Raw genomic sequence first — 16,202 nt, 5'->3', positions numbered from 1 at the left:
CATAACAATATTACTTTTGTAATTTTATGTTTAATAAAGGCGGAGCTACAGCGTGCGTAAAAGGGTTAACTTTTGCGATGAACACTTTTAACCTAAGTTCTCAAAAACAACAGTTTGAATCGCTTCTATACCTTTTTCTTGTAACAGTGCTCCAAAAGTGTGGATCCAAAAACATATTCTGTCGAGAGGTAAGAAAATGTGCTGCCAAAACGTTACGGTATGTGCATTTCACACCAATGGTTTTCTGTAACAAAAGAAAGTACTTGCCGCCCCTATAGTGAGTATATTCAAAATACTCAATTCATGAAAGCGTATCAGCCATGCGCATCACTGCACACATACAGACCTTTGGTTTGTAGCCGGAAAATGGCTGCAATAAGTTCCTTTTCATTATTTATCATCATAAATTAGACATAGATAAGGAGGACTACCTGAAAACACCTCAGCGTCCCTCCACCCGAGGTAACCATAATTATTGTATTAGACCATTCTAGGCGCGTTGTGACACATTTAAGTACTCGTTCTTTCCTAAGGCAATCGAAATGTGGAATGCACTAACAAGTGAAATTGTTAATATCACTAAACCTATGTCTTTAAAAAAAGTTGAGCGTTTTTTTGCCGATGAAAATATGTTATTTGACTGTCGGGGATTTTTAGTTCCATTGATTCCCTTTGTGTTTGTAGTATTGCTATGTACGATTGACTTGACCCGCTCCTGTATGAGCCTGAAGAAGGCTTACAGTATTAATAAAAGAAATTGAACCGTTCGAAACCCTGACAGAGGGCGGTTTCTGTGAAATCAAAAGAACTTATGGTTAGTCGAACACTAAAGGGCAGCCAACACTAGTCGCTATTTTTTGCTCTATATAATTGGGGGCAATACAACTTATGAATGTGCTTAAATTCTGGTGTATACACCCTACTCCCGGCCACGCAAGCAAGTTTTTACGCGTTGATTAAATATATTTGTACATGGGTGTCGAATAATTGCTATCGGAGGCGAACAACTCTTTAGCCCTGTATGTACACATCTGTGCTACTAGTACCACCACATGGAAAGAAATAATTGAGACGCTAGCAATAATATAGTTGTCATTTTGGGACGTTAAACCCTACAAACCAACCAACCATTTTGTAGCCGAAACTATTATTGATTATCATGCTGCCGAACTATATTAATCACTGTCGTATGCCTGATTGCTCTAAATAAAATTCTTAGGTTTTTCTTGGCGTAGCACGTTTTGCATACACATTGAAACGGATGCGAGAAATGGTCTCGTATTTCAACGACATGCGTACCAGATCCTATTTTTAAAAGCAGAACTCTGTTCTTTTGACCAGCTAAAAATGTAAGTACTATATATTTATGTAAAAGTGTGTACATACAGGCATGACAGCCATGCACATTGAGCACCAAAAGTTTGTCGAGTCTGCTTGCACTGAAGTCTCTACTGTACCTACTCGCGTGTAGCAGAAATGCTGTACCCTCATAGCTCAACGCGCAGTGTCTCCTACGATACTGCAGATTAAATATCTGGAGCGTCAACGCGAATAATGCATATTTAGTGGTACCCTTGCTTGCAAAGTACGAATCTGCGGTGCTTGTGAATGCTAGAAAAAGTCTGGAGGCTGCTGGCAGCCTCCTTCGGGGTGACGCATCCATCCATCCATCCATCCATCCATCCATCCATCCATCCATCCATCCATCCATTCATCCATCCATCCATCCATCCATCCATCCATCCATCCATCCATCCATCCATCCTTCCATCCGTCCGTTCGTCCGTCCGTCCGTCCGTGCGTGCGCCCATCCATCCATCCATCCATCCATCCATCCATCCATCCATCCATCCATCCATCCATCCATCCGTCCGTCCGTCCGTCCGTCCGTCCATCCTTCCATCCATCCATCCATCCATCCGTCCATCCGTCCGTCCGTCCGTCCGTCCGTCCGTCCGTCCGTCCGTCCGTCCGTCCGTCCATCCATCCATCCATCCATCCATCCATCCATCCATCCATCCATCCATCCATCCATCCATCCATCCATCCATGCGTCAGAGCATCGTCTGCTCGAGTGCTCCTACAGGATATGGTCTGGCAATATGCCTTTCGCTCTCCTCGCCCCTATACAGTTGTAAATAGACATATTTCCGGTATTACTAGATTAGCGGGAGAAAGAGAAGGAAATTTCCATACTAAGCGAATACGCCACCTACACAGTTTCGTAGGCAGTTACCGCAGCCACTATCACAAGTGGCCTTCCTTCTTACCTTCGCTAAGTACCTAATCATCTCCTAAGTTTCTCTAACTGAAATTTGGTATAAATGGTCGCCATGTCATACCGGAATTTCAAGTAACGAAGCATAAGTCCATCCATCATTTCCGCAGTCTTACAGAATTTTATTATTACAAGCAAATTAACATACAATAAATACCTCTTGGAAATTAAACAAACAATTATATCTCCGCACCAAAAACTCTTCACCTCATAAATTTGTCTCCAACACATAATCGAACGTAACATTATTTATTCTCCGGCTAGGGCAGAGTTAAAATTTGATTTGACGAAGTTAATTAAAGCTGCGAAGTAATTCGTCAAATTGAGAACTTTGAAAGTCGGGAGAGACGTTTCTTGGCCACTTACCTCGGAACGTTCTACTGTAAGATGTAGCGGCATCCAGAAAGCGTCTGCCGTATCATATTGGCGAAGCGCGCCTGGAATGAAAATGAGGCCCGCAGAACCATCCAATACAACTAGGTCGTATCAACACAACAAAACTTATTTATCTCAACAGAAAGACCCCAGAGATCTGCAAATTTATCTACAAGCAAAGAAGTTGGTGATCTTTGTTTGCGTGCTCTTTATAAGCAAAGACAGCGCGGATTCCCTTTTTAAATATTAGAGTTCCGTCGGTTCAGGATATATTTTTTCTCAGCATGTGTTCTAGCAAACAGTCGCAGTAGATAAACTGAAACACCCCCCCCCCCTCCCTCACATGCCCATCACCTGGCGAACTCAATTAAAAACTATAACGATTAATTTCAATGGCGCGTTCAGAAAACTCGAGAAAAAGGCTCTCTGATATATTACTGTTGGCTCGCACTCAAAAATCGTTTCTGCGTTTGTCTACGAAACAGACCATTTAGCAACACTTTTGCCTCCTTATTTTTTGAAAGAAGATTCATTAAACTAAGGCACGTCACAAAATTGACTCGTTATTAAGCTCATTGATGGCAGTGAGGGGAACCGACATATTTATGAGAACAATCAGCTGAGGAGAAGAGAGATATTTTCTTAAATCGAAAGTTTAGTTACGTTGAATTCTGTAAACTGTGGTTTTACTATAATAATAGCATCATCGAGCCACACTTTCATGCCTCACATGTCCGGATCACTGCGCCAAAGCCTCTCACTGTCTGTTTGAATGTCTATCTTCTACGCAATCGTCATATTAGCCCCTGTCCACCTCGCAGTGGGTGTAGTGCTTAACTTCCTTCAGACCAGATGCAACGCTAGCTGGCCCTCGTTCGGCTAGCTCGCAGTCAACCCACAACTGCTGGGAAAACCTATAATTAAAATGTTATGAATATGTGTACGATATAAACAGAGGCGCTTAAGATTTGTAGTTTTTAAAACTGGGGTAATTATCTATGATTTGTGTTTTCTGCAAGTAACAGAAATGGTTTAGAATTGTGCTAAAAGAACCAAATCCCTACTGAAAAATCCTGTATAAAATTCGTACAGGAAATCGCCCACAGGTTTACTGTACAGGATTTGGGATACAGGATTGGGGGCATTTCAGCAAATTCCTGTACTGCCCTGGAAAGTCCGGAATGAAACCGCGCGGAGCTCTGATACGGGAATGGCCTGTATGGTTGATGACCCTCGTTTCCGGAAAGAAGCGCGTCGCCAGGGTGGAAAAAGCATGCAACAATATAAAATAAAATGACTACATTTAATAAAATAAAATAAAAAAATAAAAAAAAATTCAGTACCGAATGTGGAATCGAACCTCGGTACTTATGGTCTTCAGACGGGCACCTTAACCACTACTCTACAGCAACTTTTTTTTTTTTTCTTTATTTCCTGACCGAGGACGTACACAAAAAAGACACATGTGACATCAATAACATGACAAAATAAAAGATCAAGCATTGACTTAAAGCTTCGGCCTTCCTTAGCTGAAGTTGTCGGATTAAAAATCCCTCATATGTGACAACCCTTCAAAACTAACCAACCATTCTGACTCTAGTTTTAACGCTTTCTGTTCATCCACATATGCCCGTATGCTCTCTCTAAAGAGCTGTCTCGCTGAACGTGCATCGACGTCACCATGCTCTACAGCCATTCTGCTTTTCCATATGCTGTGGAGAGCCAGTAGCATCAAAAGATCCAACGGTGTATCATTGTTCGCTTCTACTGGCAAGAATCGAATACCATGTGGGCTTATGGGTAGTTCCTTTTTAAGCGTCCTCTGGAGCACGTCCCATAAAAATACGGCGTCCCAGCATTCGAGAAACACGTGTTCAATCGTCTCCTCTTTCCTGCATATTATGCAGTGGACACCCCAGGGTACAAAAAGCCCTTTCTGTTCCTTCCATTTCTTTACCTCCAATGTTCCAGTGTGCAGCTTAAAAAAGAACGTTTTCATCCCTGCCGGCACCATCATCCTCTTCACTCTTTTAAGAACATTTTTGCCCCCGGTAGACGAGTACACAGCTCTGTACAACGGTTCTGGAAGCACCACATCGCACAAGTCTTTATACAGTTTTTTCCGGTTTACACTCCACAAATAGTCTAAAGTAAACCGCACCATCAAGAACCTGTACGCCAAGACCACTTCCCTTAGATACCCGTGGACACCTCCTGACATGCGGTCAGAAGAAACGACAATTCCCGGGAGAGCTTGACCCAGGCGTAACTGACAGACCGTACGAAGAAATGGATTTTTCACATTCCTCAAAAACATGAAACGATTGACTAACTGGCGCAGAAACAGATGTGCCAAACCAAGCCCGCCGTCCTTCACCCGGCGGAAGAGATTTGTCCGACGGCAAAGATACGATGCATCTTTTGGACATTAGCTCTTGAACAATATAACACTTGAAGCACGTACCAAACTTTTGTCACTAAAAACAAATTACAAATCGTGGCCTTCGCAAACACCGACCACTGCCATCCATTCCATTTGTCCACACTATCTTTCAATTTACCGACTTGGTTTTTCCAGTATGGGTCACTGTCCTGATACGATTCAAGAGGGGCACCAAGGTAGCTGACAGGGTTGGTAACGAATTTCATGTTAGCAAAAATGCCTGGGGTCGCTGGCCAGTCACCGTGCCAGAAGCCCAGGCACTTGCCCCAGTTAACAGCACTGCCGCTTACAGCGCAAAAATCTTTTACAGTTTTCACAACTTCTACGATGCTTTCGTAGTCTACACAAAACATCGCGACATCATCGGCATAAGCCAAAAGCTTCACTTCTGCTTGATGCAGCTTGAAGCCCCGCATTTTCTCGTGCTTGATAATGCTTAAACATAAGGGTTCAAGATAGATACAAAAGAGAAGAGGTGAAAGGGGGCAACCTTGACGAACTGAGCGTTGGACAGCAATACTGTCACCGACAGATTTGTTCACAATTAGTCTAGTTGTACAAGCACTGTAAGCCATAGCAACTCCTTCTCTGATGACGCATCCGACCTTGACATAGTCTAATATACACAAAAGCAAGTCGTGGGGCACTCTATCAAAAGCTTTTTCAAGATCTATTTGGAGCATTGCTACTCCAAGAGACCCCCATCACGGAGGACGAAGTGAAATGCGCTATTGGGAATTTGAACCCCGGCAAATCGCCTGGCCCTGATGGACTTAGCGCCGCATTTTATAAATCTTTCCAGGATTTTCTCTCGCCGGTACTGGAAAAAATGTATAATGAAGCATATGACCTTAATGTGCTGCCGCCGTCCTTTGCATCTTCTCATACTGTGCTAATTCCCAAAACGGGGGACCGAGGTCAATTACGCAGTGTTAACTCTACAGCAACTTGTTGCTGCAGTGGTGATTATTCAATATATGTAGCTACTTTTGCTCTTTCGTACTTTTATATTTTTCTTGGCAGTATAATTTGTGGCTGTAATTCACCGATCGCCCTTTAAACACGTTGAATATCTGCAGGCTCTCACGAGGGTTCACAAATGTGGCGTATCTTTATAATGCGTCGCTTTATTGAAGGCAAACCTCGAGATATACTTTACTAGTGCTGATGTGTTTTTCATCGTCTACGCACGCTTGTAAGTTTTCCTACAATGAGATATCCGCTGTACTAATACTTGTAATACTGGGCGTTTTAGCTTCACGTGCTACCAGCGGAGCATCGATGCCAGTGAATACATTTCCGACTGAGCGGTTTCAATATGTAAACATTCGAGAACGCGTCGCGCGGTGGGCGGCTATCTGCGCATCTTTCGATGGTCAGCGATGTTTGTTTATTTTTTCTCGAGCAGTTTTTGTCATCGCTAGCGAAATGATACGTTCGTGCTTCTACTTTCGTGTTGTAGGCGGCAGATCTTCAGTCGCAGATATGAAGACGCACCGCAAGATCGTACGAGCTGCAGCGACTGTTGTACGCGCAAAAGCGACGCGACGCGCGTATATGCTTGCTAGCGCACACTTCGACGGCTTCGCATTTTCGAGGTATTTGGGAAACGAAGCGCGCCCTTTATATACAGAACGGTTGTATAACATGTTTGGTATCATGCTTATTTAGAGCGCTGGCGTGTCCGGCATGGTCATTCTGGTTGAGCTTCGTCGATCGGCCCGGCTTCTGTTCAGAAGCGGAATACTCTGCCCGGTATCAGTTCCAGAAATGACGCGTTCGCTGGTTTCTGGTTAATTGATACAGGCTGAATAATACATAACACTACTACATTTGAAAAAGAAAAAAAAAGAAAAGAAAAAAAGAAAAAGAAACAGAAAGAAAATAGAAAAGGAAAAAAAATTACATGTGATTCGAACTTCAGTCTTTTGGGACGGCAAACACGCACTTTAACCACTGCAGGACACGGTGATGGTGGTTATATATCTTCTTATGTAGTCGAGATTGCTCTTTTGTAGTTTGTGTATTTTGTAGGGTGTAGAATTTGTGGTCGTAATTGAACGATCGCCCTTTAAACACGCTGCATCTTTTTCCTGGCTATCACGAAGGGTTATCCGTGTCCCGCATCTTTACAATGTATCGCTTTCTTGCAGACAAACCACCGAATGTCACAATTTCCTAGTGCTTATGTGTTTTGTCATCGTCTTCGAACGCATGCAATTTTTGCTACATATAGATATATGCGGTGCACCAACACTTGTAATACTGCTTGTTTTAGCTTCACCTGCTGCCAGCGGAGCCGCGACGTCAATAAATGTACTTCTGACCAAGTGTTTTGCATGCGTAAACACTCGAGGAAGCGACTCCCGATATTCGGCTGACCTGTGCATAATTTCGATAGTCAGCGATGCTTCATTTATTCTCGAGCGTATTTTATCCGCGCTAACGAAAAGCTACGTTCTTGCTAGCACTTTCGCTTTGAAGGTGGCAGATCTTCAGTCGCAGATTGTGAAGAGGCACCGCAAGATCGTACAAGCTGCAGCGACTGTTGCCCATGCAAAAACAAAACGCGATGCACGTATGTACTTGCTAGCGCACACATCCACGGCTTTTTATCTTCTAGTTATGTACGAAACAACGCGTACTCCACATATACAGAAATGTTTTAACGTATATTATGTATGGTTTCATGCTTATTTAGCGTGAAGGCATATTCCGACGTGGTCATCCTGGCTGAGCTTCACGATCCGCCCGAGTTGTACTGAGAAGCGGAAATACTCTGTCCCGTATCAGTTTCATTCATTTCGGATTTGACCGGTTTCTGTTAAACCGGACATGACCTGTCCTGTATATGAGCTCAATACAGGACTGGTCCTCCCTGTTTCTTTCTTTCTTTCTTTCTTTCTTTCTTTCTTTCTTTATTTTTCTTGAAAAATACAATAAAGATATGTCCAACACTGTTTGGACCCGTAGCCATAGGCTAGTTATGGGTCCAAGAAATGAGATACAATGATGCAGACACTTCGTTTCGTGCACAATACAAACCAGGAACAGCGGGGAGTAGGATGTATACATCAATACAAATTCTAAAAACAAGCAGAACAATGAACAATCGCTTCATTAAAAAAAAAAAAAAAAAAAAAAAAAGAGAAAAACATCGTGCGTGCTACATTACAGTAATATATCAGATGCCAACGGTGCACAGTATTAGTATCACATATAATGAATGCGCTGAAAATATGTTTTAGCTGTAGACGCGAAAGTTCGAGCGTATTTTATTTCTTGTGGTAGAGTGTTCCATATTTTAGCACCTATGAAAGACAGCCGTCGTTCTCCATACACATTATGGGTGGGCGGTAGATTAAAGTTTCCTAATACTGCATTTCTGGTAGTACGTGATGATGCATGAAAAAGGGATATATGGAAGGGGTGGTTATATCTTACGATGCTGTTAACTACAGTTGCTGTTTTTAGCTGGCGCAGTGACCCGTACCCGGACTGGGATGTCGTGTATAAGATGCATACGAGAAATGGTCTGCCCTGTATTAACTCGATACCGGTCTGGATCGTCCAGATTGAGATTCAAGCCGGACATGACCTGTCCGATATAAACCCGTTTAAGCTTCATACAGGACTGGTCCGCCCTGTTTCACATCACTACCGGATTGGGATGTCATGTATAAGTTGCATACCGGAATTCGTCTGCCCTGTATTAACTCTATACCGGACTGGACCGTCCGGATTGAGATTCATATCGGACATGACCTGTCCGATATAAACCATTTAAGCTTCATACAGGACTGGTCACACCGGTATCAAATTTATACGGGATAATACAGGACCGGTTCAAACCCGTTTGTCGCGATACGGGATTTTTCACTAGGGATATGCTGCTAAATTTTCGATTCGCTTCTAATACTGGCTTCAAAATAGCTTATCACACCCTTTAGTATTTTTTTGCGGCAGCTGTTTCAAGGCTCCGCACACAAATACACTACCGTTCGCTGCAGTGGTGGTCTGAGCGTATTGCTGAGGGTATTGCTTTCTCGAAGTTCATAATGACTGCCCCGGACCTCTAAGTTCGGATGAAGCGGCATGGTTCAAGAAGTTTAATAAAATCGTGTTTGATTCCGGATATCAGAAGCACTCTCTTGTAAGCAGCTCGTTTACTCAGCCCTAATTGGAACGCTTTTACTACAAGGTATTAGTCACAGAAAACTAGTTTTGCATGAGCATAACGTGCGTTGTTTCTTGCACTATGCGTTATATACCCCCTGACGCATTAAATTTTAAGCCATTTGAGACCTGGGGCCATACTTCCTAACATTACAGACCCGCACTGAAGCAAGTACTTTTAGTTAGTTCCTTCGAACGGCGGGATTTTCGTAGTGTTAGAATATTTTCTATGAGTAGAATTTTCGTGAACCGCATATCGAACATATCGTATTTCTTTGATAATGGCATAATGCGGTAGTATGCATATTTGAAATGGCTTTGAAAATAATTCTATACACACGCGCTATTATTAAGGGTATCGTGAATACGATTTGATCCATCGACTAATATACAGGAATGACAGAAGCATGCTCAAATAATGCCGGTCCAGAAAATGGCAAAGACGCACTAGAGCATGGTACTACTATAGCATTCAGTAATCTCTATTTTTTTGTATTCTTGGCTTTCCTCTTCACGATAAAAATAATATTCCTCCTACAATAGGGTAACTGTCTCGTTCGGCTCTTTGCAACAGCGAAGATGGCAGACTGCCTGTCATAGCATTGTTCTCAGCCTCAGATATTCACTCTATACAATGGTGTAATATGAAACGAGGGTTCAACAATAGCGTCGACAGCGAGAGGAAACATAGCTTTGTGTTCAGTCCAGATAATGCAACCCTGCCTTTTGTTCCATTAATAGGTTATAAAAGCATTCCTGGAATAGGCGCAATTTTTTCGTTGCGTGGTTAAATACTGATAGATAAAAGACGTGTAAGCAATTGTGATACACAAGGTATGTTTTCAAATCAGGCTCTATGACCATTTTGACACATCTTTTCTACATTTTATCAAACACAGCTCTAATATTCTTCGGAACATTCATCTTTTTAGCCATGAATTGGACTTATCGGCCGCTCTCAGTGCACCAGGAAAAACACGGCGCAGAGCCAGAGAAAACCGAGGTAAGCAAAAGGCGAAATAATGGTAAGTAGGTTTCTTCTGTCACAATCCGGTGCTTGCAGTTCAAAACTGCACCCGGACTCGAGCCGGCCCGAAGCGCACTCTTGGCACGGCCCACAGGCCGTGCATGGGTTGCTCGAAAGCTCAATTTATTCGAACTCGTACAGGGCTCGGGCCAAAATAAAGTTGGCTTGGGCAGGAGGGACACAATGACCCAATTGTGAGCACGCGCAACATTTCCGAAAGCGCAAATATGGTCACCGTGCTCTAGACTTCTCTAATTCAGAACAGGAAGTGTTTTCCTTCGTGCTCCCCGAGCACTAGCGTCTGAGTTCTCTCTTATTGCCTTTTCATCCAGCTGGCTCAGTACTTGGCCACAGAATCAACCCCTTGATCAGAGTTTCAGCTAGCACATTTCAGCACAAGCAGAGAAGCTGCATAGCCAAACTGTTCTTGCTTGCACGTCGCACATGTTGGAGTACCTGCGTAGAAAATTCCATCTTTCTTCTATCCCAGTTTAACTACTGCTTATAAACCACTTGTACGGCCTAATAGAAACAAGCATCTTCTGTCTGGGACTCTGAGCTTGAGTGTTATCGTCTCAGCAAAACCGAGCGTCACGTACTATACTTTCAAATTATCATCAGAATTCCAGTGTTATCGCCATGACAGCCACATTATTATCGTCTTTACTTTTGCTGCACATTCCAATTTTCCGCCTATGACTTTTTCACGAGATCAACTGTGACACCTTAACTTTTCTCCCTTTATGAACTGGGTGCTAACTACCCGCACAAATATTTCAGCTCGCTTCGATCTTCTCCACTGAACATCGCTTTTGTTCATTTCCTCAGAGCATCCATGATAGTGGCAATTTCCCAGGCACGTATATTACCAACTCTAACAATTTTAAGGCTGCTGTGGCGCATCTCTTCTTCCTAAATACTTGGCCATTGGTATGTTTTTATGTGGTATGTATCTATCTAGATATATACATTGTAGTGTGGTCATCTTCATCGTTATTGCCACTGACATGCATCGCGTGCTTGCGCTCTCGAGGACGAAGAAGTTGGCCGTTGTCTTCGTGATTCGGTACGCCTGACGCTCCGCTGCGAATTCATCCTGAGCAGCTGAATCCCTTGAGTGGACTGAATAAACACACCCCCTACAATTGGTGCAGGTGCTGTTGGGTACGTTCCCGTCTACCCTGGAACTAAGAAGCCGCACATTGCCATCTGCGTCCACCATGCCGGATGATACCGCCTCGACATCACCACCCCTCCCAACCACGGTCCCCTGTTTTGACCTCTACGGCAGCGTGACCCATGCCTCTTCAGTGGCACGGCCGATCAAGACGTCGACGATTGGTTGTCGACGTACGAGCGTGTCAGTAGCTACAACAGATGGGACGACACTACCAAACTAAGTAACGTAATCTTTTATCTGACTCACGTGGCGAACCTCTGGTTTCGCAACCATGAGGCAGACCTGCCATCTTGGTCTGCATTTAAGAAGAATTTTTTCGGAAGTATTCGGCCGCCCTGCAGTTCGCAAGCTCCGAGCAGAACAACGCTTGCGTGAGCGCACTCAGCAAGGCCGAAGAGTCGTTCACCAGTTATATAGAAGACATCGTTGGCCTCTAGTTCATGTAGACAGAATCAAGCCATACTACGATCCGTCTGTCCTTTCGGCTCCATGAGTCACCAGGATGGCTCCTTCTATACCCGGGGGGAAAACTGTAGTGTGGTAATCTTCATCGTATTGCCACTGACATGCATCGCGTGCTGGCGCTCGCGAGGACGAAGAAGTTTGTCATTGTCTTCGTGATTCGGTACGCCTGACGCTCCGCTGCGAATTCATCCTGAGCAGCTGAATCCCTCTACGTGGACTGAATAAACACACCCCCTACAATATATATATATATGTGAAGGAAAGAAGCCAACAGTCGGCGAGGCCAAGGAAAGCGTTGGGGATGGTACTTTATGTATTTTCCTAATGTTTACTTGAATAATCACAGAAATTAGTGATGTAATCTGTTTAGGGGAATGATAATTAAACACAAATTAGAAGAAAGAACAACGTGCCGATGGTGGGAACCAAACCCACGACCTCCGAATATCGCGTCCGGTGCTCTTCCAACTGAGCTACATCGGCCGCTGTCCCCCCTGCTATTTGCTTGGATATTTATGTTGTCTGTATACGAACCTTGAGAGTGTTCACCAGCGCCACCCTCAACCATAGCGGCGGACCTGGAACGCCCTTTGTTACCGCCAGCGTCACGTAGAACGTGATCAAGAGCGAGAGCGAAAGCTATGCTAGAACCCTGTTACGCTACCTATGGCTTCAAGACTGCCGGAACCGACACCCCCGTAAGCTACAAGCAGATCAATTAAGGGGAAATGAGGGTGCTCGTTATAATACATGAAGGAAAGAAGCCAACAGTCGGCGAGGCCAAGGAAAGCGTTGGGTGTGGTATTTTATGCATTTTTTTAAATGTTTACTTGGATAATCACAGAAATTAGTAATGTAATCTGTTTAGGGGAAAGATAATTAAACACAAAGTAGAAGAAAAAACAACGTGCCGATGGTGGGAACCGAACCCACGATCTCGGAATAACGCGTCCGGTGCTCTTCCAACTGAGCTACATCGGCCGCTGTCCCCCCTGCTACTTGCTTGGGTATTTATGTTGTCTGTATACGAACCTTGAGAGTGTTCACCAGCGCCACCCTCAGCCATAGCGGCGGACGTGGAACGTCCTTTGTTTCCGCCAGCGTCACGTAGAACGTGATCAAGAGCGAGGGCGAAAGCTATGCTAGAACCCTCTTACGCTACCTATGGCTTCAAGACTGCCAGAACCGTGACCCCCCCCCCCCCCCCAAAGGGGAAAGGGAAATTAGGGGAAATGAGGGTGCTCGTTATAATACATGAAGGAAAGAAGCCAACAGTCGGCGAGGCCAAGGAAAGCGTTTGGGATGGTACTACCTGCAGCAATAATAACTTCACTGTAATGCTTCACTTGCGGTTTCTCAATTCGCCTGCAGGTAGCCTGTGCTCATTTAAGTACCAGTCTCCAAATTCGTGTCTTGAATATTTCACAGATTTTGCGTTATTATACTGTCCAAGACTACCACATTACCCAGCTATACCGGGGGCAAACCGTCACACAATATAAATGTTAAGGTGAGGTTTAGTTAAGCTGTACGACCATGCTTTAGAAGAAGAAGAGAAGCCACCAGTACGTTTAATCCCCGGTTGTTCCCACTGCCGTCAATGTGGCAGCATGGCGCTCAATCTCTCTCGCGCGCACTCGTCAAACCACTTCCTCGTACTCTTCTTTCTTTTTGTAGATTCCTTCATGATTCTGCAAAACGCTCTGCGCCCTGAGGTTAGACGGCTCGAAGCTGAAACAGCGTCACATCAATGGTCTTATGACCACCAGGGTGAAGTCGGTACTAACATCTCACTCGTAAATGATGATTTGAGATAATCTACGAAAACCGGTTTCCAACTTTCGCAACAAGAGCACCAGCAGTGCAAAACAAGAAGGGCTGTGGCAGCACAACTTAAAATTGTACAATGTAACCTACATTCAAGTCGAAGTTCAAATGCTCGATACCCAAAGCACTGCCCATCTGTTTAATCTGGACCTTTGACTTGAGGCTCAGTTTGACTGGTTCACGCGTGCTCTGTCATTTTCTTGGTGACACATTGTAGAGCCATCTTGCCAAGATGAAAATGCTCGTGCACCAGCATCAGTGCGCACTATTGGAAATACACAGCTGCTGCTCGACGTTTTGACGGACACGTTCGAAGTGAGCACCGACACACTTACGCGCGCATTGTGGCACAACAAAACACTCTCACAAAATACTCTGGCTTTCCACCGTGTTCTTTTTCTGCGCACTGGCCTTGCTTTCTTTCTGTATTTGTGATACTGCTGTCAGCACTTTTTCATCGTGTTCAATGGTTTGTTGTCTTTATTCATATCTCTTGCGCAACGCATATGAGCAATGCGCAATGCATATGCATATGCGTTCTTTCATTTGCGCAATAACACAAGAGACAAGCTTTTCGCTTGCCACCTGGGCCTCTTTCACACACTCTACAGAAGTCGGCGTGTCCGCCAGATTCATTGTCGCAGTGTGTTTCTTCCGCACATTTTTTTCAGACGTTCCACTTCTAAGTTCTTCGAGGTAGGCTCTCTGCAGTTGGCTGTCTTTCTCTTGTGCAGATTCATTGAATGCACTTCAGTCTTTTGCTATGGTTTCCTTCTTGATTACTCTCGTTGCTCGCTCTAATGGTATAAATTCAGTTAAACGATCAACATGGTGCACTCTTTCAGTCTTCTTCCGATGGCGGTCCGAAAGCAATCTCGCATGTACACAAAAACGAAGCGCCTTTCTGCCGTTCGACGCGTGTAACTGGCTCGATGCTTTGCGTACTCGGAGGGAGCCCCATAAGGATCGATCTCTGATAGAAATACGTATGGCCCAACGGTGTTTACCGCTGTATGGCAGCCAGTTCTCTGTGACGTCTGGCATTGCTTTGGGTTCACTTAAAATAATTCCTCTCATCAATAAAAATTCCTCCGATGCCATGTTCTATTGAACTTGCTCCATGAATGGCTTTGAGGTTGACTGGAATAAATGAAAATCAGGCATCGGCGTGAAAACTGTGGCACTTACCACGTGCATTTGCCTCTCTTTGAGCTCAATGATTGAATCGGTCGTTAGGTGGAAAGGAGATTCGGTGAAAATTTTGAAAAAGCCGCGTTCGTAGGCAATGCAGCTGCAGCAGTGGAGCTCATTTGCTACCTTCGTAAAATGACGGCTGTTGGTGGCGGGAATATTCGCTTGAAAGCTGTAGATGTGGGGGCTGAGCAGCCTCATTTTCCATGTAGCAGTCTCCTCGTACTCCTTTATAGCTGAGACGTCTTCTGCACAAACGTCGACATTTAACGCATGTATTTTCTCATTCGGCATGCGCAGACCGTCGTAGCAGGAGCTCAGTCTGGCTTGAATGAGCTTTAGATCAATTATCATCAGCTCGTTCGGTTGGTTGGCTGGTTTGTGGGGTTTAATGTTCCAAAGCGATTCAGGCTATGAGAGATGCCATAGTGGAGGCCTTTGGAAATTTCGACCACCTGGGGCTCTTTAACTTGCACTGACATCGCACAACACACGGAGGCAACTCCGTTTCACCTCCAACGAAGCGTTCGTTCGATTTGAGTTGTTTACTTGCCTCGTATCAGAACCAGGTCTGAAATTCTTGCTGAATCACGCGCTTACTTTTATGCGTTCTATGATGTTTCGTTGAAGCCCTTTTCTTCCCTCTCAGTTGGGTTCGCTGGCGGAGCTCCGGGTATCTTCCTGGATTATCGTCGGCGTTCCTTCCGCAAACTACATGAAGGATCGGTAGAGGAGCTCACGTTACCACTCGGGTATAGAACAAGAAGAGCACAGGAGACACCATGATGCCTCTCGTTATGTTTAACACCCGACTGTTCCCTGGCTATCAGTATTTCATCCTGGATTGATTAGGAGTATGGAGGATAAAGCGACACTCAGGAGCCCAGGGAGGTTGATAGGTATTCTATCATTCGACCTCTAAATGAGCAACGCGAGTTGGCAGCTGCTCCTAACTTTTGTAAATCGTGATTTTGTCCAATATTTTTGTCTCACAGATTGGAACATGCTGGACTTCTTGCGGAGCGTGCTTTTCACGCTTCGAGTAAAAAATAACAGATCACTTGAGCCACAATTCTCCGGCAGCAGTACCGTGTGAGCGGTAATTTTTGATATATTTAAAGATTTGGCAAGGAAGGCCTTCACTCAGTCTTCTAGAAAACCTACGAAGAGGAGGCGGCGCAAAGTAGACTGATTACCGGCCTGAATGAATCCACAAAATGTCTCCTTCGCCTACATAAAG

This window comes from Amblyomma maculatum, chromosome 2, assembly GCF_055883805.1.
Source record: "Amblyomma maculatum isolate TAMU_Amacu chromosome 2, ASM5588380v1, whole genome shotgun sequence".
Lineage (NCBI taxonomy): Eukaryota > Metazoa > Arthropoda > Arachnida > Ixodida > Ixodidae > Amblyomma > Amblyomma maculatum.
The sequence above is the reverse complement of the archived record's forward strand: the minus strand, read 5'-3'. Positions refer to the sequence as shown.